The 24,406-nt window shown below is 47.8% G+C and overlaps 1 non-coding gene across 1 annotated transcript; it reads left to right on the top strand.

Annotated features, from left to right (window-relative positions):
• Window positions 1-4,062: 4,062 nt before the first annotated feature.
• On the top strand, window positions 4,063-4,375 carry LOC146891045 (signal recognition particle RNA). The gene has a single exon (XR_014998206.1).
• Window positions 4,376-24,406: the final 20,031 nt, after the last annotated feature.

The following is a 24,406-nucleotide window of genomic DNA, read 5'->3' as shown; positions in this document are numbered from 1 at the left end:
CCCCTCTTATGATCCCACACACTGCTGCTTCTGTGTAATGAATTTGTTGAATTCATCAGGATAAAATAGTTACTCTGTTTCCCTCCTGAGTCTCACCATGGACTTTTTGGTGTGTGTGTGTGTGTGTGTGTGTGTGTGTGTGTGTGTGTTTTCCAGAGGATTGTCATGTATTCAGGGAATCATGTAGTCCAGGTTGGCCTCCAACTTGCCATGTTTCTGAGGATGACTTTGGATTCCTGATCCTTCTGTATCTACATCTGGAATGATGGACTACAGGCTTGTCCCACCCCCACTAGGATTCACTGTGAACTTCTTGAAGTCCAGGGTAGGGGTCAGTAGAAACCAAGGATGCACACTAATGCTGATTGCTGCATCTGTTTATTGCTTACCTGTGTAACTGTACCTGTCCACCTTCGCTTGGAGATTGCTGCACTTGCCCGTGTCTCGCCTGTGGGATGGCTCATCTGCTTAGTCCTCAGCTGTGGGATGGATGTATCCACCCCTTCATCTGTGGGATTCCTACACCTGCCCACTCCCTCACCTAGGGGATGGATATTACCTGTTCCATTACCCACCTTGGGACTGCTGCATCTACCAACACCTCACTTCTGGGACTTCCGCGTCTTTTCTCCCCACACTGTGGAGGACCGGTACCCAAGGTATCTTCTGCCAGGGCTTCAGGCCCCACCTCTGAATCAGGAAGAAGGGCCAGTCGTGCAAGGATGCATCTCTTATCTGAAACCTGGTGAGTGTTCTTACATTCTTTCAATATTCTGCATTTTGAAGATGACCCAAGATGTCAGGTCCATGTTGGATATGAGTCCAAGTTTGGCTTCTGTTGCTTCCAGCGGAATGTGATCAAGTACAGAGCTGGGGCCAACTGAGGGACTCTGGGCTGTGTGTGGTACCTCTCAGGTGTGCACTGAGGGTGGTGACACAGCCCCTAGGGACACTGCAGCACTGATGGCATTGCATCTGTGAGCTGGCTCACCAACGCCCAGCATCTTGGGCTCCAAGATGCTATGGGGGTAGACTGAGGATTCTTTGGAATGTGTTGGACTTTACTGTTGTCTGAGACAGAAGCCTCAAAGCTATTCTTGAGGCAGTGGCAGTAGCATCTCTGGGTGTGGGCCTTTAGTCAGCTGTCTGTGTAGATGAGGATGCATCTGCATGGAGGCTGGCTGGATGAGGAGCCCTCATACCTCACAGTGTTACAGCAGCTCTGCTCATTTGGAGAAGCTGATACCTTGCTCCCCAGCAGGCAGCCTCTCCTTCCTGCTGTGTACATCCCCAGGCTTGGGACATGAGTGACAACTCTCACGTTGTCTCTGCCTGTGATTTTCACTCACAGAAGAGATGGTCTCATGGTCCCATGAACATTGTTGTTGAAGGCGAGTATTTATTCCCCACACCAGACCGAGGAAGTGCCGTGTGTGTCTACCTCCCCCACCCATCTTGACATAAACATTGGCAATGCTTTTCTAACCAGAACCTTCCAGCACACTGCAGAGTGAGGCTGCACTGGGTTCATTACTGCTGCATCCCATCTAGGTACCCCTTCCACGCACACCTTGGCACCATGATTTATTTCTCATTGCTTTCATGTTTGTGTGTGTCACCCATTACTGGGGTGTGATTCATAGCCCTGCCTGCTCCTTCCCAGGCAGGCACAGCAATCCAGTCTCCAGTGGGCAGCGCTGCAGGTCCCAACAATAACCAGGAAATCATGTGCCACTGTCTCTTTCTCTCCCAACATGTTTTAAAAGGTTCTCCCCATCTTGTCTTTTCTTCTAGGAGGATGGGATCAAACCCGTTGAGTCATGGTCTTCTTGGCCTTTGGTGACAAGTGAGGGGAAGGTCGTGTCTTCCACATGTTGCTTTCTGGGTTCATCAGTGACATGTTCTCCACTCTCTATTCATCTTGAGGACCACTACCTACCTATTATTTGCCTGTCTTTATTCATCTGCCCACCCACCTGCCCATTTGTCCCTCTGCTTCCCTGTCTACCCATCACCCACTGTCTTATCTACCCACATGCCTGCCCCTTCATTCCTAATCTACCCACCCACTTATCTCTGCATCTCACAGTGACCTAGGTTAGAAAAGCAGCCATTCCTGTAGTAAGGAGGACTAAGGAACTTGTTTCTGGTTTTTATTTGATGTGTATTTACTAGGCTTTAATGAAAGGGTTTCCTGTTTGCTGCGAGTGGTTGAGAATGGCTACACCATGGTCCTGGTCAAGTCGATTCTAGGCTGGCTCTTAGGAAGCAAGTTTCTATCCCCCAGTCCTGGAAAAGTGAATGTTGGAGTGGATCCCAGGACAAGCTGATCAGAGAGCCCTGGAACAGGCTTTGCTCCTGACAGGGACAAGAGCGTGGTCCCTTGTGCAAAGATTCTAGAAGTTTCTTGGAGATGGTAATGGCCTGCAGAGGAGGGGGTAGTAAATGCGGTATGGCAGCCCTGCAGGCTGCTCACCCTGACTCATGCAGGATCTGCCCAATCCTGCATTGAACATTCCTGCATATTTTTGATCCAACACTTGAGTTTTCAAATGTCTCAGGGTCATGCTTTGGACGGCATGACCAAAGTATCAGCCCTTTAGTAGCATTGGGGGAAAAGACATTGGCCTGGAGAGAGGGTCAGTGGGAGTGAGATTTCTGCGTCACCACTTGGCTCATGTAGGGCAGACCTTAACACCTGTGGGTTTTTCATGGTGCTTCAACCTGCAAGTTTCCCTCAGGCCCCCTGGCAGAGCCTCTTGTAGGTTCCCATCTCCAAGTTTATGGTCAAATCCCTCTTTGAAGAGGGGGATGGATTAAATATTTGTAGTGATATTTTATTTATGTTTTGATAAAACTTTCCTGAAGATCAGAGTGCAGAGCTAAGCCACTAGAAGCCAGGGAGTGGTGGCACACACCTTTAATCCCAGGACTCTGGAGACAGAGGCAGAGGGATCTCTGTTAGTTCAAGGCCACTCTGGGCTACACAAGATTGGATCTGTCTAAAAAAGAAACAGAGCTCACACAAAGGTGATTCCAGCACTTGGGATCACACTCCTTTAATCCCAGCACTAGGAAGGTGGAGACAGGAGTGATATGGCTGGGTGGAGGGAGGAATATAAGGCAGAAGGAGACAGGAGCTCAGTGCAGTCTGAGGTTTGGTGGAGACAGATGAAGTCTGAGGACAGGATCACTCCTTTGGTCTGAACATTGCTAGAAGTAAAAGAACTCTCTAGTGGCTGGTCTCTCTGCTTCTCTGATCTTCAGCATTAACCCCTATGTCTGACTCTGGGTTTTTATTAATAAGAACAGTTAGAATTCGTGCTACAAATACCCAGGGTGAAGTTACAGGATAGACTCAACATGGAGTGACTGGCTCTGACTACACCTTTCAGCACATCTCACTGTGAGCTGTCTCAGGGCAGTAGCTCCTCTTCAGAGAACTCGTTCCCCCGGGGTCTGCCCTCCATTGTCCAGGAGGCAAGAAGAGAGTCTGAACAACATCTGGAGAGAGTCCAATGACTAATTAATTACGTGTTCTTGTTTGTTTGGTTTTTCGAGACAGGATTTCTCTATGTAACAGTCTGGCTGTCCTGTAACTCACTTCGTAAACCAGGCTGGCATTGAACTCAAAGATCCATCTGCCTCTGCCTCCTTAATTCTAGCTATAGAGGGGTGTGCCACCACTGCCCAGCAATTGCTTGTATTTTTGATGTACACAGTTTTTTTATGTGGTTTTGGGGTGCAGCGTCATGTTCTGACTCCTGTAGTTTCTGGGGTACGGACAGGGCAAGTAACTGGTATGTCAGCCACCCAAGCCTTTATTATTTCTCTGTGGTGACCACTTTAAAAAATTTAGAGTTTATTTAGGCTCATGGTTCCTGAACTATAAGAGTCTGTCATGGCAGGGAGGCAAGGCAGCAGGGCACATGGTGGCAGGAAGCTGCAAGAGCATCTTTACTGCAAACAGGAAGCAGAGGGAGGATAGTGATCTGGCAGTGGGGTGAGGCTACAAACTCTCAAAGTCCTTCCTGTGGTGAGTGCATTTAAAAAAAAAAGGTGGCCGGTGCCGCAGTCCCAGCTCCTCAGGAGGTTGAGACAGGAGGATTGCTTGAGTCTAGAAGTACTGGGCTGTAGGGCATTATGCCTATGGGGTGTCCACACTAAGTTGGGCATGAATATGGTGACCTCATGGGACCGAGGGACCACCAGGTTGCCTAAGGAGAGGTAACTGGTCCAGGTCAGAAATGGAGCAGATCAAAACAAAAGTGAAGCTGGTCATGGTGTCAAATGCTTATATCCCAATACTCAGGAGGCTGAGGCAGGAGGATTGAGATTCAAGGCAAGTCTGGGCTACAGAGTAAGATTCTCTCTAAAACAAACAAACAAGCAGACAGACAGACAGACAGACAAATAAGCATTAAAAAGGGGGGGGGCACACAGGTATGCATGGCCCAGGCTGCCCTGAGTTGTGTGCTGTGCTGCCTGTTCAAGTGCTGGACACTGACACTCTTGGGTGAGACAATCCTGCATGGCCTGCCAGAGTGCGGGGCTTGGACAAGGAAACTAGACAGCCTTAGGGGTTGAGGAGGGAGCAGAGAATGCCTTTTCTTGAACTGTGAGGTCCCAGGAGAACAACTGGCTTGCCAGGTTAGGCTGGTGCAGACTAGCTCTCCCAAACCTGCAAACTGGCTCTCACAGGCTTGCCTGGGCTGGGTTACCTGGGAGGCCGACGGGGCAATATAAGATCCATCAGTATTTACGCTTCATGGGATTCGATGTGGGTGCTGGCTGCTCTTGGGCTCAGGTGGCTCACGCAGAGGCTTGGAGCACGTGACACCACGAGCCAACTTTTCTTTAGGTTTCTTACAACTTTTAGTGGTTGGTTTTTCTCTCACCAAGGACGAGTACCTCTAAAGTCAGGGTAGAGAGTTCTGAGCACCATGTCCCCAGTGCTGGCCTCCATGTGGCCTCCTGGCATGGTTCCCTTTGGTGGTGGGTGGCTCACGGGCACAGGAAGGTGAGGGGATTTGAGCTCTGACACTTATCTTGTGGCTCAAGGCTGGCACCCGTGCAGCCGCAGAACTCCAATCTTCTGTGCCCCCACCTGATGAATGGGTCTTCCGCTGTTCAGACTCCATGTCTCCAGGGTCCCCTCCTTACCTAGCACTAGCAGGGTCTTCCGTTGTTCAGGCTCCATGTCTCCAGGGTCCCCTCCTCACCAAGCACCTGCTGGTACCCTCTTACCTTCACCCAGAGCCCCGTTGGCGACAGAAGCTGTGGAGGTGAGTCAGAATGTTCCCTGCATGGCCACATACAACATCTCATTTAGCTGAGAATCAGCTCAATTTGAGCAAAACCATTGGCGAGGAATTCATATTTTCCCCATAAAGCATGGGCCCTGGCAGATGTCAATACGGCTGGGATTGAGGTGCCATTCAGACGTCTGGATGGCTTAGATGAAAATGTCTAATCAGAAAAACATTGGGGCTTAGCAGAGATGGCCCGAGCAATTCCAAAACAATTTATCTTAGAAATTAATTCCCAGGAAAAGTTACCCAGGGGGCTGGGGCTTAAAGTTTTGTTTTTCGATTTATTAAAACTCTGAAGCCTTGTTTTGTGTCTGAGCCTCAGATCAGTTTTTCCTGCTTTAGCTCGGAACTGGCAGCCCCGGTCAAGTTTTCTACCTGAGGCCATGTGGGCACACTCCAGAGCAGTGGTTCTCAACCTGCGGGTTACGACCCCTGGGCAGGGTGTGTGGGGGGGTGTCAAACAACCCTTCCACAGGGGTTGCCTAAGGCCATCAGAAAACATAGATGCTTACATTGTGATTCACAGCCGTAGCAAAAATAAAGTTATGGAGTAGCAATGGAAATCGTTTTATGGTTGGGGCGTCAGCACAACATGAGGGACTGTATTAAAGGATCACGGCATTAGGAAGGTAGAGAACCCCTGTCCTAGGGGCTGGCATCACCCTACATTGCCTTTGTCTTTGACTCAAGTCCTGCCACTTTTTGTTGCTGACAGAGAGGAGGAGTCTTGTTTCCTCCTGGCTCTCATGAGAAAAACAAGCACCGTTCTTTGTGTCTGTGCCAAGCTCTGTCTTTTACAGGCTGAGTCAGCGCCTGCGGCCACTCCATCCACAGTCCCCACTCAGGCACCTGTGGTGTGCTTGGCCCCTGAGACCGCTGGAGACAGGCCCATTGCTCTTGACCCTCATCCCAGATGTGGTGGTTGGAAAGAAAATGGACCCCAAAGGCTTTGGCACTTTTAGGGGGTGTGGCCTTGTTGACGTAAGTGTGGCCGTGTTGGAGGAAGTATGGCACTGTGGGGGTGGGCTTTGACGTCTCTCCTGCTCAAATTCGCTCAGGGTGAGTCTCAGTTTACTTACTGTTGCCTACATATAAACAAGTTGCCACTACCTCTCCAGCACCATGCCTGTCTCCACACCGCCAGTCTTCCCGCCTTGATGCTGAAAGACTGAACCTCTGAACTGTAAGTAAGTCACCACAGTTAAACACTTTCTTCGTAAGAGTTTCCGTGGTCGTGGGGTCTCTTTGCAGCAAGGGAAACCCTAACTAAGACTTCATTATCTAGCCTGGCTCTCTTGGAGCGGGTGGTCCTGGACACAGGTCATCGCTAAAGAGTTGTGTGGACTTGGGCAGTGCCCGAAGCTTCTCCGTGCTTTCTGTGTGTTAGCTGCCGAGTGGGGTGGCAGCAGCTGTGCTGCCTGGCACAGCTGTAGTGCACATCAGATGTGGTAGGGTGTGAATTAAACTGCTCAGCTGGAAAGGAACTCAGGGCTGATGGTATTACACCCACAGACGCAGTTAGGCACGCCCCTGCGGTAGGCACAGGTTCTGGCTGGAAGCTCATTTGGGGTGAGGTCCTGGGAAGGGGGAGATCCATCACATCTGACACCATCTTCAGATGGGAAGGAGAATGCAGTGCTTGTTCTGATCACTGTTCATTCAGATACCTGATGGTGGGTATCCTGGGAGTCTGGGGCTCCTCACCCCGAGTCTTCCTCTCTCTGGGCCTCCCTTGACCTGGGTCTTCCCTCTCTAGGTTTCTCTTGCCTTGGATCTTCCATCCTTGGGTTTTCCCCACCTCGAGTCTTCCCCGCCCCAAATCTCCCCTTCTTTGCATCTCCCTTGACTTGAGTCTTTGCTATCAAGGGTCTCCCCAGCCTTGGCTCTCTCCTGACTTGGGCTTTCTCTGCCCTGGCTCTCCCTACCCAGACTTCTGTAGTCCCAGCTGTGAGTTACAGAGAAAATCCACTCTTGACCCAATTGTGTAGCGATGAACTGCTCTTGTTAGGAATTGAGTTTCTTCATAAAGAAGAAAATGAAAAAAAAAGTTTTGAACCACTAGAGAGTCAAATGAATTCTCAGTAGGTAATAAATGGAGCCATTTGGAAGCAGGGAGAGAACTTGCCCCCTCCCCCATCTGCCAACCGCCTCACACTTTCACAAATCAAGAGCAGCTATTCTCTCCTGGTTCTCTCTGCTCTGTACCATATCTGAGGGGCATTAGACTGGGGAGCTCATCCTCGCTGAAGCTGGGGGTGTCACATTGAATATAGGGCCTGGGAAGGAGAGGGAGGAGGTAAGGGTGAAGGAGAATGAGAGGAGGAGGGGGCATGGAGAGGGAGAGGAGAAAAGGAGGGAGAGGAGCAGGGATGAAGAGGGACAGGGAGAGGTGCTTAACATTAGGAAGTTCTCCTAGCACTAGGAAGACTAGACTTCACTGCTGTCTGGCTGGGAACATGTCTCTGAAGCCTGTGGTGGTTGCTTCATGAGTGAAGCATGAAGGTGAAGATGGAAGGTGGGAATTCCCATCCATCTGGCCTATTTTAGGACACCTCATGGGTATCCTGAGCTGTCCTAAATTTTATGCCATGAGGCATCTCTGGCAGAACAAGGCGTAGAGTCCTCAGAACAGAGATGGAAGAACCCCAAACATTGTTGGGTCTACTCAGAAACAAGTGGAGCACTTAGGCGCAGGAAACCAAATCCCGAGAGGAAGAAGGCTGAGCCCCATGATTAACCCAGTTCCTGTGAAGGCCCCTGGGCTCAGGTGCCCATGTTGGGTGATGAGGATGGTGGTAGAGGTCTGCTTACTCCAAAGCCCTGCAACACAGAGAGGAGGACCTGAGAGTAACGAAGGGAGAAAGATGTGCTAAGCCATGTTTCTGGTATCTCTAGCTGGTCCCCTTACTCTTTATGCACAGTACCCAAAGATTGTGCCCTGTCAGCTTGGCACAATCCTTTTATTGAAGAATTCAAGGCATCTTGGGTGTCCAGAAAGGGACCTAGGCTATCTTCTGCCTTTCCTTGCCTCTACCTCAGAACCAGGCACCCATGAGGGACCCTACCATTTTCCTCAAGACCTGGCTCCTGTGGTTGAGATGGATGTAGTGCTTGCTGGAACGCGTTACCCTGTGATTACGTGTCTAGTGGTGGGCAGCAGGGAGGGGCCTGACCCACACCAGTCCTCTGTCTCAACAGCTTTTTATTTGATTCAGGCTGAGCACAGCCAGATAGCCCAGAGGAGGTGGGTGTCTGAATTTCTTTTCTGTTGTGATGAAAATTACTCGGAACAAAAACAAGGTAGAGGAAGGTTGCACTTTTGCCTACAGTTCCTGGTTATAGTCTATGGTGGTTTGAATGAGAATGGCCCCATAGGCTCATATATTTGAATGCTCTGTCCTCTGTTTATGGACCTGTTTGGGAAGTATGAGGAGGTGTGGCCTTGTTGGAGGAGGTGTGTCACTGAGGGCGGTCTTTGAGGTTTCAAAAGCCCACATCATTCTCAGGGTCTATCTCATTCTCACTGCGCCCCTCTCTCTGTCTGGTGTTTGTGGTTCAGCCTGTAAACCTCTCAGCTCCAGCACCAGGCTTGCCTGCCTGCCACCATGCTCCCTACCATGATGGTTATGGACGCTAACCCTCTGAAACTGGAAGCAAGCCCCCAATAAACAACTCTTTTTCAATAAGTTACCTTGGTCATGGTGTCTCATTACACTGATAGAAAAGTAATGAAGACACAGTCCCTTACTATAGGAAGTCACGGTGACAGGGGGTCGAGACAGCGGTAATGCTGCATCTATAGTCAAGAGACAGAGACTGGTAAGTGCTGTGTTCAGCTGTTCCTCTGTCCTTTTCATTCATTCTGGGACTCAACCCATGAAATAGTGCCACCTCTATTTAGGGTGGCCCTTCCTGCCTCAATTTACCCTCAGAGGCATGCCCACCCGCAGGCAGCCTAATCTAGACAATCCTTTGTTGAGACGGCCTTTCCAGGTGATCCTGGATTCTGTCTAGTCCATAATTAATGGTAACCATTACAATGGGGCAAGTTCCCCTGGCATGAAGTGGGGCAGAGGGCCAGCGGGGACAGCGAGAGTTGGGACAGAGAGACATTTTTCTCCCTTCCCTTCTCCCCCTCCCCTTCCACCCTCTCTCGTGACCTCCACTCTCTCAATTTACTCAGGAGATCTTGTTTTTTTTTTCGCCTTCCTATGTAGATCCATGCATGTCTCTCTTAGAGTCCTCTTTGTTGTCTAGGTTGCCTGAGGTTGTGGACTGTAGATTGTTTTTTTTTTTTATGTCTAGAAGACCCTTAAGAGTGAGTACAAGTGAGTACATATTATATTTGTCTTTCTGGGTCTGGGTTACCTCACTCAATATGTTTTTTTCTAGATCCATCCATTTGCATGCAAATTTCAAGGTGTCATTATTTTTTTTCCACCGTGTAGTACTCCATTGTATAAATGTACCACATTTTCTTTATCTATTGATGGGCAGCTAGGTTGTTTCCAGATTCTGGCTCTTACAAATAGTGCTGCTATGAACATAGTTGAGCACATGTCATTGTGGTATGATTGAGCTTCCTTTGGGTATATACCCAACAGTTGTATTGCTGGGTCTTGAGGTAGATTGTTTCCTAATTTTCTGAGAAATTGTTATACTGATTTCCAAAACATCTGTACAAGTACACCCACCAGCTATGGAGGAGTGCTTCACTTACCCCACATCCTCTCCAGCATAAGCTGTCATTAGTTGGAAAAATTCAAACAGGGGAGATTAAAAAACTCCAAAAATCTCAACAAACAAACAAAAACCTAAAACAAACAAAAAATCAGTACCATTTTTATTTTTATAACAAGGAAATATTTGTGAAGCATATATATATATTTATAATAAATATTTTCTATATATACACAGGCATACACACACCGACATATAATATATATATACACACATATATGTATATATGTATACACACACACACACACACACACACACACACATATATATATATATTTTTTTTTGAGACAGGGTTTCTCTGTGTAGCCCTGGCTGTCCTGGAACTAGCTCTGTAGACCAGGCTGGCTGTAAACTCACATTGGCCTGCCTCTGTCTCCCAAGTGCTGTGACTAAAGGCGTGCGCCACCACCACCCGGCTGTGAGGGATACGTTTAAGAGCACAGCTGGGTGATCTCACATGCACAGATTCTGCTGCGTCACCATCACTGCTGTCACTCCCAGAGCCTTTGAAGTCCACAAACTAAAACGGTCCCCCACTCCTATGACTTCCAATCTGCCACCTGCCTCTCTGGATTTGATGCTTAGCTTTTATATAAGTTTTGGGGACCCGAACTTGGTCCGCATGCTTGTGTTGCAAGCACCTTACTGCATGAACCTTAGCCTCAGCCCCTCCTTCCTTTTAAAGACAGAGATTAAAATATGCAGTGGTCATCACAACATTCATCTGTCGATGGACACTAGGGTTGCAAACATCTGGCTCTTGTGGCCATTTTGATGTTTTTAGTGTAAGTCCAGAACGGGAAGTGTCGAATCAGTGTTGTTCTATTTTTAGCTTTCTGAAGCCACCATGCTGCTTCCACAGCCGCCACGCCATTTGTCACTCGTCCAATGGTGTCAGGGTTTTAATTTCTCCACAGCTTTCCCAGAATTTGCTGTGTTCTGGTTTATTTATTTTCTTAGGAAAACAGCAGCTGCCCAATGGATCGTGGATGCTACCTCACCGTGGTTTGGGACTGCACATTGTTTGCAGCTCCCGTGCTTGGTAGCTATTAATGCATCTTTCTGGGAGGAATTCTTGCTTGGGAGTGCCAAAGTTGTCTTCTGCCTCTGGATCAGAGTACCATGGACAGGGTTAAACTATGGCCAGTCATTTTCTCATGGCTCCAGAGATTGAAGTCTGCGATCAGCCACTGGTACACCACGCTGCTTGACTGTAGAGCAGGGGTTCCCAACCTTCCTAATGCTGCGACCCTTTAATACAGTTCTTCGTGTTGTGGAGACCCCAATCATTAAATTATTTTCACTGCTGCTTCATAACTAATTTTGCTACTGTTATGAATCGTAAACATCTGTGCTTTCTGATGGTCTTAGGTGACCCATGTGAAAGGGTCTTTTGATCTCTGAAGGGATCATGACCCATAGATTGAGAACCACTGCTGTAGATGGTTGCCGTCACACAGAGCCTTCATGTGACCGAGGGACAGGGAGAGCAAACACCTGGTCATCCCTTTTCCAAGGGTGCGAGTCCTATCTTGAGAGCCTGGCTCTTATGAGTTTGTCACACCTGAGTCACCTTCCAAACACCAATCTCCAAATATTGTTCCATGGTGGGGGGGCTGTGGCTTTGGGATTGAATCTCAGACCTTTTCTGAATCTGGATGTCCGTCATTTTTCTGTCAAGTTCTTTGTGTTCGGGACGTGAACCTCACGACAGCCTTTCACCCTGTGTGCAGTGTTCTTTGATGGACAAATGCTGTTAAATTTTGTTGATGTCTCATTTAACTAATTTTCCTGTTGTCTTTGGACGGTTGGTATTTCAACCCAGAAACCATGACCTGTTCGGTGGTTATAGAACTGTTTTTCCCGTTTATTACTGAGTTTTGAGCTTGTGGTCCTTCAAGTTTGGGTCGTTGGTCACTCTGAGTTAATTTTGGCACGATACCAGTGAGAAGGATTTTGAAAAAGATGGAGGAAGACTAAGACTCTTTTACAGAGGCATTTCATCCCAGAAATGTAGCCAGGGCCAGGCTGTGTCTACTTTTTTCAGAGATCCAGTGGGCAATTGAGGGTGCAGGATACAGGGAGCCAGATTCCTGTGAGAATAACTGTTTCCCTTAAAACCGGGTACACTGCAGATCACAAATGTCTAATGTTCTCACCCCAACCCTGACTGCTCCAGAGAGGCTAGCTAGAGCCAGGTGGTGTTTGAGCCGGGATTCTACCCAGGCCCTTCAGTGAAGTAGAACTCGGTAGCACATGGTGAACAGCCCCCCAGAAGTAATTGTTGCCACTGGAGACCAGTGGTATAATTGTTCTCAGGCAGGACTTCAGGGGCACAGGCTACTGTGCCAGACCAAAGCTCCCCTAGCAGGAAGCCCTGGGACAGGTGACTGGTTCTCCAAGGCTAGTCAGTGAGCTTCATGTCCCCCACTTCCATATTCCCCTCTTCCAGATTCCAGATCTCAGTTCAGGCATTGGTGCAAGCGATTGACTGATTGGTTGGTTCATAGAGCCTATGAGCTGATGTCTGGATGCTAGAGTTGCTCAGAGGGAAAGACTCCTCTCCTCCTACTCTTGACACAGAAAATGATCAGAGAAAGTTTTAAGACTGAATCTGGTCCCAGGATTTGACAGAGTGAGGTAGGAGGATTGTTGCAAGTTCCAGGTCAGCACGGAGTACATTTGTGGCTGTCTCTTTGTTTTGAGACAAAGTATCCCTGTGTTTCTCAGGTGGACCTTCAACTTCTTGTTCAAGCCACCCTCTGCTTGAAAGTGAATTTGTCTTCATGTATGCCTGTAGGCCTGAAGAGGGTATCATATCTCATTACAGGTAATTATGAGTCACCGTGTGGTTGCTGGGAATTGAACTCAGGACCACTGGAAAAACAGCCAGTGCTCTTAAGTGCTGAAGCATCTTTCCAGTCTTAGGAGTGAATTTGTAAACAGATTTCCAGCAGATGAATCCTCCCTTCTGAGGAAGTCAGCATGTCTGCCTGAGGGCTGGCATAGACTTGGAGCTCAGAGAAGTTTTCACAACAAACTCTTGCACCTGGGATGAGGTCATAGTCACAGTGTACTGGTCTCAGGCTGCTACAGAGATACATAAGGAGAAATCTTAGCTGACCTTCAGGGAGGAGACTAGGCTTTATGAGGCCCCTAGGTCTCAGGTCTTTAGTTATTAGACCCAAGTTATTAGGGGAGAGGGGTGTCTTAGTTAGGGTTTCCATTGAGACACCATGACCACGACAACTCTTATAAAAGAAAGCATTTAACTGGGACTAGCTTGCAGGTTCAGAGGTTTAGTCCGTTATCTTCCTGGCAGTGTGCAGGCAGACATGGTGCTGGAGAAGGAGCTGAGAGTTCTACATCTTGATCCACAGGCAGCAGAAAGCAACTGGGCTTGAGCATAGGACCTCAGAACCCACCCCTGCGGTGATACACATCATCCTACCTCATCAGGAAAGGCTGCAGCTTCTGCTTAGGGAAGGGATGTTAGAACTCACCTTCCGTGTTACCCCTTTGAACGCAGCTCTTGGTCTTGCAGGGTCTCTCTGTCCTCAATAGCTGCTCAGTCTGGATTCTTCTAAACGGAGAAGCAGCCATTCTAAGAGGAGCTTCTCATTGATAAGTCCTATCAATTCGTCCTGTTTGGGTGAGAGCTCCAGGGACAGTGTGGCCCTGTCCCGTTCCCTGCGCTCCAGGTGGTGATCCCGGCTGGTGACTCAGGTGCTGCAGTTGCAGCCGTGGACCTGCAGGTGGCGCTGAACCATTGCCTTTCTCATGGGCTTCTCCCTGACCTGTGTGCTCTCGGGCTTTGATTTTCCTCTTAGACGAGGATTCACAGAAACCACTGTTGATTTAGGGATCTGGAAAGCCTAACTTAAAATTAAGTAAATACACAAACTCGGGTGTCATTGTCTTTCAAATACGAGTTGTTCTCTGTGACAAGTGGCTTGGTAGTATCTGGATTTTAGCTGCTGCTTAGTGTCATTTTTTTTTAAATGTTTCGTCTCACTTAGGAAGAGCAGGGTCCCTCCTGTTCATGATCTGGGCTAGGACAGGCGAACTGGGCAGCCAGCAGGCAGCTCTCCTCCGATTGTCCCCAGTGTGTCCTGTACCTGGACAAGCCGTCTGGAGCTCCAGAACACACATCTTAGGACTTTTGGGAGTTGGGGTTTGTGGAATATGCCGAAAGCCCTGCTGTTTGTAGAGCCTGGTGTATTGGGGACACGTGAGACGATCGTGCAGGGTGCCAGCTGTGCATTTGACTGGGGATTGCTTCTTTGACCTAGGGTCCCCATGTAACAGCTAAGGACGAAGTGTGTTCTCAAACCGTGCCCCTAGATTTGCATTGACCACTGGGACACACGACTTTGACATGGTGCTAAGCTTCTGGGAGAATTTCTCTGGGCACCTATGCTGGCTCTCAACATAAAAGCAGGCTTGAGGTCTGACATAGTGCATGATTTAACTTACTTATGTTCTAGAATGGCTAACTGCAAGGGTGTTTTGGCATGAGAAGTATTTGTTTAGATTTCGAAGTTAGCAGGCCCTGGAGACCCCACATCTTCATCATGACAATATGCTAGGCTAGGAGAGGGGATAACCACACTGGGCACTGTTCAGACCCATGGCAAGGTCACAGCCCAAAGAACAGGAACAACATATTACACCTCAAACACAGTCACCCTACAGGGTTCAGAGCCGGGAAGGGGATGACCTTTGGAGGTCACCGAGCTAAGGGATGTAGATCCTGGCCTCCTAGACCCGCTCCCTTCCCAGGGCTGTGCCAGGACATAGAGGTGCCTCTCATCCCATCTTTCTGGAGAGCTCTGGGAAGGAGAAAAGGTAGGGCTAAGGCCTACCTAGCTTCTCCCAAAGAAGGAGCCTACAGGTTGAGACTCACAGTCCCCCAGCATGGGACTGAGGGAATGCCAGGCAGTTGGGCAACGCCACACTGTGACTCTTCCTTGACAATCATCTTCAGGATCCTGGAACGTGATGCTCTGGGAAGGGTTTAGAACCCTATCCAAGGAAGCGTGGAGTAGTCAGGATTCCTCTCACTAGCCTTTGCCGGTCTCTGATGTCATCTCTCCACCCGTTTCTCCTCTAAGCCAGTATCTTCCTCCTTCTGCGTGAGGGCGCTGACCACTTTGGAGGATGTGTCCTGTGGCTGCTGATTCCTGGGCCATCCCTCCTGCCACGGAACACTCAACTTCAGTTCCATACAGACCTCATCTTGGTAAGAGTCTCTGTGCTTTCATTCTGCTTGGACTCTCTGGCCTTGCCCCGTTGACTCCTCCCTCAGGGCTGGGCAGCCATCCAGACTGAACCCTCAGCTTCCTTGCAGGTCCCAAGATACAAGTGAGCCTCCACTTCTCTGTGAGCTCAGCAGTGACTTCTAGGGTTTGGTTTTGCCCTGGCCCCATGGATGGTGTGTTACAGTGGCCTGAGAAGGATGTTTTTGTCTGTCCTTGGTGGGACTGACCTGTCCTTGGCCCTTCTCACCCTTGCCTTACACCGTGTCTCTTGCTCAGGGCTACACAGGAGACATTCAGCCCCATTTACTTCCTTACATACTAAGAGCCAGCTATGCAGTTCTGGTGATGTATTTGGGGTATAGCATATACATGTGCAGATACATGTACAGATGTACAGGTATCTGGAGAGTCCCTGGGCATTGTTGGACAGGTGCACTTTTGCTTCATGATCTGCTCTGGGGACACAAACACAATGACACCCCAGGTCCAGTGTCCACCCTATCTCTGTGTTCTGGAAATGCCCAGCTAAGTGGCTCTTCCTGGGATGTCTTTGAGTGGGCCTCGTTCCAAGCACCTCCATGGTTCTAGCTTTATGCCGTGGCTAGTTCTTGGTCTTGCTCTCATATTAGGTCTGAAATCTATCCAGGGAAGACCTAGGACTTGTATCTTGCAAGATGGGAAGACTGTACTTTCTGTAAGCAGGACAGACATCTAGATGGTGATATTGTCAACCTTCCCTGACTTGAGGATCTGGGTCCCATCCTTCCTGACCAGACAGGTATAGGAGACAGGTCTCTGCAGCTCTGCTATGCTGGACATGACCTTGCCAAGCCTATGCCATCTGTTATCAGGTTGAAGGGGAGGAAGAAAAAGTATGGCCATGATTAATGTTGGGACCAGTATCTTGGGTATGGCTGCCCCCAGGGGACCTGACTGGACAAGATGGCTCCCCAAGCTGAGGACAGTTCTGTGCTAGGGGTTTGATTAAGACTGTCTCCAGGATACTCAGCATTGGTGCTATAGGGGAAGGCCATTCTGTGGTGTGTGGCCTTCATGGATCCAGCTAACCTCACTACAGCCATGCTTATTGCTGTGGAGGACCCATCATGCGTGTGCTCTTTCTTTTGGATTGATAGTTGAAGTTAGTGTCACAGTGATTGTCATAGACCTGAATAAGCCACCAGGACCAGGTTGAGGGGAATCTGCACAGACAAGAAGCTTCTACGCAATGGGGCAGGTCACCTCCTGAAGCTGCCCAGGTCTCCCTTTGCCCCTTAAGGGTGGAGAAATCCATACATTCTTGGTTCTCACAGCCTTTGTGATCTGTCAGATGGGAATGAAGAAGCAATTACTTATTTATGAATGAAATTAAAAAAGGCACATTAATAAGTTATGTGAATCTATTTTTCTGAAAATACGATGCAAAATTAGTTGACATATTAGAAGTGCTGTGGTTTTTATATTGTGATTGCTTGTTCTTTTAAAGTAGAATGCATTTTAAATAGCCCAATGGATTGTCTAATTAACCACTTTGTTTACATAGAGATCATGCCTTGGAGAGTGGGGAGGGCCTCTCCACAATCAATGGAAAGTTCTTGGTGTCTGCGGAGGTGATTCCCGGCACTGGGAGCCTCGGGTTACAACTGGGTTCAGTACATGTGATGACTGCAGTTGGACTCACAGCAGGAGTCTGGGACAGTGACCAGACTTTGGGAATGTCATTCGCCTTTGGGAAAAATGGTAGATCAGTGCTGCCAGGCACTACTACAGCTCCTGTGGACAGGAGCTTTCATTGGCTAATACTTAAACTCTTATGCATCTATCTATCTATCTATCTATCTATCTGTCTGTCTGTCTGTCTGTCTGTCTGTCTGTCCGTCCGTCCGTCCGTCCGTCCGTCCATCCATCCATCTATCTATCTATCTATCTATCTTCTATCTATATATCGATCTGTCTATCAACCTACCTATCTATGTGAGTTGCCCATTCTACATTGAAATCTGCATGCTGCATGGGGACTGCTCTTAATTCTCCCAATACAACCTGTAAGGACCGGAGAGGCCACTTTTTAGAGAAGCTGAGCTAAGTGTCAACATGTCATAGCACCAAGAAATCCCTAGGAAGGCAGCTGGCTTGCCTACAGATGGATGAGGGAAATACGCCATATATGCACAGTGGAATACTACACAACACCCCCAAAGAAGGGGATCTTGCTGTAGGTGGCAGTGTGGGTGGGTGAAACTGGAGGCCTTTGAGCTCTGTGAACCAGGCTGGCAGGGAAAGACGAACACAACACAATCTTGCTTATCCAGGGAAGCTGAGCAGCCAGATATGCATATGCAGAGAGCGGAAGGATGACTCTCATAGCTGGGGAGGAGCTGAGTGATGCTGGCTAAAGGGCACAGGGACTGGTCACAGGAGAGGAGTACAGGGGACGAGCCCTGTAGCATGCTGACCGCAGCTTGGACTTCACTGCAAGAGTAGTTCTCATTATACACAGAGTACAACCCTGGGACACCAGGTATGTTAAGAAGTACTCCCATTTAACAGTTACAGATGTAAAAGCCCCAGAATGTAGCCCTTGAACGGAAACAATTTCATTTTGCTAATCACACCCTAAAAACTTGGGGGGGGGGGGAATAAGAAAAATAGCAACAAAACCAACCTGGGTGAAACCTGTCCCGCCACTGTTTACTTGGAGGAAGGTGGCCCTAGGGTCTTTCTACTTGGCTCTCTCTTGCTGTCCGAGGAGGACCCAAACAGACTGTGAAGGTCTGTGCAGGGCCTGGCTTCCATCTATCCCTCCTCCTGACGACACGGTCATTCAGTCCTCACATACCTCTCCTTGGTTGCACTCTACATCGAGGGGGTGTTGGCACCGGGAGGGGCCTTCATCCCTCCAGCTGTCAGATGGGGGAGAGGCCACATACTATGTGCCTGCACGCTTGCCATTGTTCTGGAGCCGTACTTGAGACTCAGGCCCAGCCTCCTTCAGTAGTCGTGTGCTCTGCACCTGCTCACATTCCAAACGAGTGCCCAGCGTTCCAGGCAGAGAGACATCTGCCTTTGACAGGCCCTGAAAGATGTGCAGGAGATAACACGCGGCACAGAGCATTTCAATTAACAGACTTCAACTGTGACGTAGTCTCTAATTTAAAACGTGGCTTTATTATAAAGCAAGCCTCGTTCATTATAGAGGGCTTGCAAAAGGCAGAATTGAAACACGCCAAGAAGAAAACTAAATCCAAGCCATCCATCATGACTGTCCAGAGACAATCCTGTTAATTTTTTTGATGGATTTCTTTCCTGAATTTCTACCTTCTTGAGATTGTTAGGTGGCAAACACAGGACTCACCATCCGGGCCCACTCCAGATCTGAAAATAGAACGGTAGACTCCCAATTAAAGGTTTGTTCATCATGAGAAGCAATAAATTTGAAGCGGGTTGTACATGTGGATTGTCTGTTCTATTCTCTCCTTACTGAATTATTGATGCCACGAATACAAATGCACCTCTCGCTCCTCCATTGTCCCCTAATTAAAACAGAACACAAAGCAGAGCCAATGTGCTGAGCGGTGGAACTTGTAAATTGAACTTTTGAAGGATGAGAGGGAGGAGCCAAGGAGCCCCTGGGGAAGGTGGGATGCTGCAGTGAGTGTTTAATATGGAACTTCCGTACTCTGAGAGATGCTGGTGGTTGCTGGGAAGCCTCTTGGAAGAGGCACATTAATTATTTACGTGCAGGCCCAGAGCTACAGGGCCATCTTAGCAGGAGGGCAATTAGTGAGGCCTGGCTCTCAAGGTCCATTTCAAGATCCCTCTGGCTCCTCCTTTCCAGTAAGGCCACCTACCAGGGGAAAGTCCAGCTCTGGTTGCTGAGGTGAACCCTCACTCTTGGCTATACATTCCCAGCGGGCAGACTGAGAGCGCTTTCACCTAAAACTGGCTTGGGACCGGAGGCTCCATCTGCTCTGAGGTCTACCAGGCCCCCCTTTTCCCAGGTGTGGTAGTCACTGCTCCTCAGCTGTCCACAGAGCACTCACCTGGAGGAGTGTTGCTGCATCCACATCTGGTCCTGGCTGACTCTAGGCAGTCACACCTCTGCAGCCAAGCGTGATGTTGAGATACTGAAACACTCTGGGTTAGTTGGATGGTGACATGCTCATAGCTGGAGAGATGGTCAGCATTTATCAGTGAATGCTGACTTCACCTTTCGCTGTGACCGAATCATCACGCAAAGCTAACGTGAGTGACCTTATTTAAGCTAATTAGAGGTGTGACAATGACCTTGGAAAATGGAACATTTCATGACGCAAAACTGTGTTAATTCCAACTCCAGAAGGCTCCATTGTCTTTTCAAACCCAACACCATTCAAGTCCAAAGTCTCTTCTGAGACTCGAGGCAGTCTCTCAATTATGAGCCGCTATTAAATAAAAACAAATTACTTATTTCTAACATATAATGGCACTGAGAAAGCATTCCCATTCAAAAGGTGAAAAAACAGGACATCACAACGAAGGATCAGACTAAAGCAAGACCATAGCCCAGCAGGGCAAACACCAGCTCCATGGGCAGCATCGAAGACTCACAACGTAATCGTCTGGACTCCATAAGCACAGGTGGCCCCATTTTTCTAGCTCTGTTGCCTGTAGCACACATAGGCTGACTCCATACTATGCTTGTAATTTTCCTCAGTGGACATTCCCATGGTCCTGGCATCTTCAATATTCTAGAATTTCCGTTGCAACTTGGGCTTCTTTACCTTTGTAACCCCACGTGTTAGCGTCTCAGGGCCTTCTGTAGGGACTCCAATCCTGCTACACACCACTTGGACTCAACTGCTGTTTGAAAACTACGGAGCAAGTCTCCACAACCCCCACATCTTTCATGCCCTCAAAACCAGCACCACAAAATTGTGTTGCTAGGTTCTGTTGACAGCTCAAGATACACCCTAATCCCCTTGTTCCTTGGCTACATCAACTTCTGTGTGCTGGCCCTAGAGAAACACTTGCCCGGGCAGTTGCTGGGATGGAGCAGGGCCCCGCCCCACCCCCAGCTTATGTTCTCAGCTGATGATCTCTTCCTTCAATTAAATTTGGATTCTCACAAAATCTGGATAAGAGTTGGAGTTTTGCCCTCAAGAGAACATTCCTATTGTTCCAGCCCAGCAGAAGAGGTTTCTCTTCAGTGGTGCTGGCTTCTCTTACCATTACAATGGCTTTCTCAGCACCAACCCAATTGCTCTTCTGTCTTAAAATTTCCCCCACCAAACAAATTAGTTCATTATTTAAAAATTTAACTGCTCTGAAGTTCTTAGGATATATGGGCAGAACGAAGTTAGATTCTTGGTCAAAAGTCACATGAATGTCCCTCGTGCTAATTCCCAATAGTCCTACTATTCTCTGACACCTTATGGGCCAGGCTTTCATTATCCACATTTCTGCCAACATCCTTGTTTCGTAAGCCCTCACCAGACTTGCCCATTAAGGTCTGATTTCAGCATACTTGGGGTTTTCTAGACCAAAATACCAAACTCTTACACACCCAGGGGTAAAACACTTTCAAAGGACTTAGAAGTGGCTGGTTAGGGATGTGCCTGTGATGACGGCAGCAGCCCCACTTCCGACACCAAGTTTTCTGTCCTACCTCTCTTCCCTACTGCTGACCACGGCCACCTGAGGGAGAAAAGGTGTATGTTCGCTCACAGTTTAAGGACAGAATCCATTATGTCAGGGAAGTAAAAATGGCAGGAGCTGGAAGCAGCTGGTCACATCGTGTCCGTGATCAGGAAGCAGATGGTGATGAGTGAATGTGTTCAGCTCCCTTCCTTCTCTTTACACTATCTAGGACCCCAGCCCAGAGAACGGTGCCACTTACTGTGGTTCTCCCACCTCAATTAGCCTAATCAATATTATCTCTCATAAGTATGTCCAGAGGCCCATTTTTCTGGCTTCTTCTAGAGTTCATTAAGTTGACAACTGGAATTAAACATCACTCAGTGAAATCTATAGAAAGAAAGACAACATGGCATTGGTGTGGGGACAGACTGACAGACTGAAAGAACAGACGGAGAATCTACAAAAATTAGGCCTAAAAACTATGTGTGGAAAGAAAATGAAATCCAATTTTATTTCATATTCTATACAAACATTGTCTGAAAATAGATCATAGTCTCTAAATGGAAAGAGTAAAGGGATAAACATCCTAAAAAGAAGGCATTTATACATATAAAAAAAATCCCATGACCTTAGGGAAAACAAAAACTTCCTAAGATAAAATACATGAATAAAAGTTTAACAATTTGCATTCGACCAAAAATTTAGTTTGTCTGGGCAGTGGTGGTAATCTACATCTTTAATCCCAGCACTCAGGAGGCAGAGGCAGGCAGATCTCTGTGAGTTCTAGGCCATCCTGGTCTACAAAGTAAGTTTCAGAACAGCCAGGGCTGTTATACAGAGAAATCCTGTCTTGAAAAGCCAAAATTCAAAACCAAACAAAACCCAACCCAAACCAACCAACCAACAACCTCCACAAAAACTGAATACCAAAAAAAAAAAACCTAAACCGAACTCAATTTGAACAGACCCTTCACAAAAGCATCTATACTCCATAAGTATAGTAAACATATATAAAAGCTCAGTAACATTATTAGGAAAAACAAACGAACATTGATGAGATTTCATTTCATTACACACCCCTCAGAACAGACAAAATCCTTAAGGCTAATAAAAAATAAGTGTTGAAAAGAATGCACAGTCATTGGTTGTTGCGGAATAGTTGCTTACGCTGTGTGAAGATGTATCACTGTGATTGGTTTAATAAAGAGCTGAATGGCCAACAGCTAGGCGGGAGAGAATAGGCAGGACTTTCAGGTAAAGAGAGAAGCAGGGGATGAATCTAGGCACAAGGGAGATGCTAGTAAGACACTGAATAAATTGGGCATAGAAACAGAAAATAGGTAACTGAGCCACGTAGCAGAATGTAGATTAATAAAAACAGGTTAATGTATAAGAGCTAGTTGTGAACAAGTCCAAGCTAAAACCTAGCTTTCATAATTCATAATAAATCTCCATGTCATTATTTGTGAGCTGGTGGCCCAAAGAAAAGTCTGTCTTGAAGGGGGCGAGGTCGAGCGGTAGTTAAAAATTAACCAGACTAGCTTAATATAAAAGATACAGCTTTAATAAACAGAATGAAGGAAAACTTACACCAGAGTCCCAATGGTCTATCCGAAACCGCAGGGACAAAGAGAGAAGAAGTGGCAAGGCACTTCGATCTTTTATTTGTTTTGTATGGCCCCAGGGGGACACACCTTAAGCAGAATGTGATTGGCTAAGGGTCCCCATCACTGTCTGGTATGATAACTGGTGTTATACATTGTCGATGGAATAGAGATTATCATGGTTTTGGAAAACAACTTAGTATTTTCTTGTGAAGATAAGCATACACTCAAGATATGACCCTAACATATATTCCAGCAGAAGGTTGAAGAGATGGCTCAGCAGTTAAAGAGCACTTGCTAATATGAGCTCAGTTCCCAGCATCCACATGCTTCAAGACACAAACGCTTATAATTTCAGTTCCAGGAGATCTGATGCCCTCTTCTGGCCAGGGGCACTGGTATACATATATTCACAAACACATAAATAACAAATGAAAATAATTAAAATGTTGAAAGAACAAAGAAGACACACACCCACAAAGACCTCTGTCTCAATCAGAGTTTTATTGTTGTGAAGCGACACCATGATCACGGCAATTCTTATAAAACTAAGCATTTAACTGGGGCTGGCTTACAGTTCAGAGGCTTAGTCCATTATCAGCATGGCAGGAAGTACAGAGGCATGCAGGCAGACAGGGTGCTGGGGAAGGAGCTGTGAGTGCTATATCTTGATCGTCAGGCAGCAGGAAGTGAGCTGACTGACTTGAGCTTCTGGGACCTCAAAGCCTGCTTTCACAGTGACACACTTCCTCCATCAAGGTCACACTCCTAATAGTGCCACTCCCTATGAGGCTATGGGGACCATTTTCTATCTAACCTCCACATTTTACTTATAGAGCTGAACATTGCAAGCAATGAACACAACCATACACTGACTAATAAGGCCACCTTGGCATCGAAGAAGCAGAGTTCTAGGAGCTCCACACGGGGAGATTTGTGCTTAATGTCAAAACTCTCCTAGGAGGGACTGGAAGGACCAGACCACACAGGTTTTGCTTGGGGACAAATGACTTGCACGTTGTCCTGTGATTTTTCTTCTTATGCAGTGGATAGAAACATCATCTATTCTTTCTGTAAAAACAGAAGTGTCGCGTGAAAGTCTCGGATTCTGGTTTGAGTCTTCCCAAACAATCAGCATTATTTTGGAGGCGTCCCCATCTAGGCACCTGTGCACACACAGATGCTGGGACCACACACAGTGCTGGGACCACACACAGTGCTGGCCATCCAGTAAGGAGAGGCTGTGTGTGGGCGGAAAAGGACCCACCAAACCCTAGGCCGACTGGCTGCTGAAGTGGACCAGAGCATCTACCCAACTGGAGGGAAGCTTCACGGTTCCATGCTGCGCATCCAGGGGCTGGGCATCACACCCAGAAGAGAGAGAACCACCTTTCCAGCCCCAGCCTCACCTGCACCAGCTCTGGAGCTTCTCAGCTGACTGCAAGGGCAGCCGGTGGTAGAGGTCTCAGCCCTTGGAGCTGTGTGCAGAAACGTCATGGAACACTGGCTAAGCTGAGTCACACCACGGAAATAACATCTCATGGATAAACCAGACAGGGTCACCTGTGCAGCACTAGAGACCGCTAATGTTTAATGTAATTGTAATAGAAAGAAACGTGTGTGTGTGTGTGTGTGTGTGTGTGTGTGTGTGTGGTCCCTTTGTGCTTGTCGGATGTCCCTCTGTGATATAAATAGAAATGTCTGCAAGCACCTTCTGCTTTGGCATGGATGTGTAGGAATCGTCTTGCTGGCTCCACCATTCTCTTGCTCGCTCCGTTCTCACGGAGATGTTGCTGCAAACAACTCGGTGTGGAGATCTTTGCATTTGTTTTTCTCCCTAAAAGGAACTTTTAGGAATGCGGTTGACACT

The sequence above is a fragment of the Myodes glareolus genome, chromosome 19 (genome assembly GCF_982192425.1).
Source record: "Myodes glareolus chromosome 19, mMyoGla1.1, whole genome shotgun sequence".
Classification (NCBI taxonomy): domain Eukaryota; kingdom Metazoa; phylum Chordata; class Mammalia; order Rodentia; family Cricetidae; genus Myodes; species Myodes glareolus.
Note: the sequence above shows the minus strand (reverse complement) of the source record. Positions and strands in the feature narration are given on the sequence as shown.